Below are 2,947 nucleotides of genomic sequence, written 5' to 3' on the forward strand. Positions count from 1 at the left end.
CCTTTGCCCCCAGACGTCACCCCTAAGCCCCCCTTACAAAAATTCTCCTGGGAAAAGCAACCGTTCAGGCAGCGGTGCCTGGGTTGGTCCTTCATTAGAATAGTTCCCACAGGCATGTGGCCTCGCTGGTAATACACAGGAATCCCATATGGCACAATCTGGATCTCCCAGAGGTGGAATCTGCATAAAGTAGGACGAAGCCAGGGCCAGCACAAAAGCAGAGACATGCATGTAGCGACACCGGCTCCGTGCCCTCTGACCCAGCGCTGCGCCCGTTCCCACACTTCCAGCCAACCCAGGCGAGTGTGTCCAAGGGCTTGTAGGTAGCAGCGGTCTGTCACAGGGTGAGGATGGGGCTGAAAGGAAGCCCGGAATTAGTCCCTCAACAGCACGCAGTTCAATTTTAAGGCAGTGCCCTGTCATCCAAAAAGAAAACCCACGTGTGGCTGCAATTAACCCCATTAGCATGTGTCTAGCATTGTCCTACTGCCAAGCAGATGACCCTGCAGGGAGATGACCAGAGAGAAGATTCCTCCAATATCTCAGTTGCCTGCACTCTGGGACTAGAGCTAATGGACCTAAGTAGTAAAGGTTTCTTTTGTGTATGTGTGAGTATGTATTTTGGAAGTGGCCTTTGTTGTTTGTTATTGCTATTGTTTGCTTTTTTTTTTAAATTTTTGCTGTTGCCATTATTTTAAGTAAATCCATCTTGAAATAAAGCTATACTTATATCTGTAATTTTGGGGGGGAAACAGATTTCCAAGGATTTTAAATTAGGTAAGTACACATTATGGTATTGTAAGCTATTCGAAAAATTCATAAACTTAAACATATTAACTAATAAGCATCTCTTAACAGAAGGTCACATAAATGTACATTTATTTGCATGCACACACACACACACATACTCTAGACACCATTTCCCAGCTGTTCAGTGCAAGGGGATGAGGCCAAAGCTACCCTTCAACTCAGAGATCAGATCTCTAGCTTGCGCCAGTGTTTGTGGGGTGTTTCATGCTCCTTGAATGAAAAAAAAAAAAACTAGAAACAGTATAAACTAGTTACTTCTTGGTACCAATCAGTTACCCCAAAGCTGGCATTTTGATCGTGACAACTCAAAAACATATGGAAAATTATGATAAAATTTGTGTTTAAATTCAAGGATGGGTATTCTATTTTTTGAAACAAAAATGCCACTCCAATTATCATGATCTTTTTTCTATGTACATTTTAAATACTTCAGTGTAAAGGGGTTAGGTGAGGCCATGGGAAATAAAATTTCAAACTTCCTTATTCAACATTTTTCTTTTAGGGGGTTTGAAAAAAATACAATTATCACAGAATCTTTATTTTGATGGGCAAGAAACTTTAAGCCTTTTCCAGAAAGTTTTTCTGATATCCACCAAATGCTTGGAAAGAAATGAGGGCTAGGAGGAATCACAGTGAACTATTCAGGAACAACTTGCCAGGCATCCTGGGCTCCTGTGAAATGGCTTAATGGGCCTTCCCAACTCACATGCACTCTGAGTGCTCTGGACTCTCCTCTAACAGAACATCTTCTGTATGAAGACCATGCAGTCCTGGTTTGCTATTTATCTTTACACACGATGTAAAATCCAGGCAGGCTGCCTCACTTGAATTTTAAGACATACCATCCACAAAATGGCAAAAGAGCTGTTATGAGGGGCACTAAAAGACAACAGAATTTATTTGTAAGGAAGTTGTAAGCAACGCTTGTCATAAATGCCCACCCTGCATACCCCATGCAGGGGGACAGTTGGCATCACAGCCAACCATGGTGTGCTACAGCCCAACCCCGCCACTCCCTAAAGCTGGGGGTGCTTCCGTGGCAGCAGAGACAGTGTAATGCGATCCCTGTTTTGCCAGCATAATGTCTGGAAGATTTCAACATACAGTGGATAGTGAAATAAGAAACCAAGAAAGGACAGAGGAGATGGGTAAAAGAAAAACAGGAACATGATTTTTTAACATAATAATAAATAATTTGAAATCACAGAAGGGACTTTTCTGTTTTAGGTTTTAGATTGTTGGTTGGTTGTTTTCTGAATCATACCATAATCATATTTTTAAGAATAACATTGCTTAAATGTTGTACTATTTTAAGCAATTCTTCAGAATATTGTTTTATCCTCTGTGTGTGCTTAGCCACTTAGTCATGTCTGACTCTTTGCAACCCCATGGACTATAATCCGCCAGACTCCTCTGTCCATGGGGATTTTCCAGGCAAGAATACTGGAATGGGCTACCATGCCCTCCTCCAGGGGATCTCCGAGGTCTTCCAGGGATCGAACCCAGGTCTCCCGCATTGCAGGTAGATTCTTAACTGTCTGAGCCACAAGAGAAACCTCTAATACCTTCTAATATTTTTCTAGGCATTGACTTCTATTGCTTTCTAGTCAAAGTAAAATGATATAACATGGCTTATCATTGTCTTTATCAAGAGCACCACAGGATGTTTGCTACAAATGGTTTCTAACTTAATGTTATCTTCTTTTATAAAGTAACTTCAATTTAAAATATAACAAGGCAGCAGGTGTAGATGGGCTAAATTCCACATGTGCTACAATAGATTTTTACTCAGGTGAATGTTCTGACAAAAAGTTTGGGTGCATTGAATGTGTTGTAAGGCCTTTGGCACTCAGTTGAAAGATGGAATGTGGTTAGACTTCTAGGCAGTTCGCTGGCAGGATATAATTTGAAAGGCAGTGGACTTGTCCCCCATCAGGATACACCTCCTTCACTGGGACACCCAGAATGACATCACCAACCTTGCTTTTCTTTGGGTGAAACCATGCCTGCTCCATGTGTTCCCTTTTAAGATGTGGATACCCAACTGAGAAGGCCAGAACAGACATCTCCACACAGTAATACTAAGATGCGAAGACACCGCTTACTTCACCTGAGAGGAACCTAAGGAAGAGGAAGC

The sequence above is a fragment of the Bos indicus genome, chromosome 7 (assembly GCF_029378745.1).
Source record: "Bos indicus isolate NIAB-ARS_2022 breed Sahiwal x Tharparkar chromosome 7, NIAB-ARS_B.indTharparkar_mat_pri_1.0, whole genome shotgun sequence".
NCBI classification, from domain to species: Eukaryota; Metazoa; Chordata; class Mammalia; order Artiodactyla; family Bovidae; genus Bos; species Bos indicus.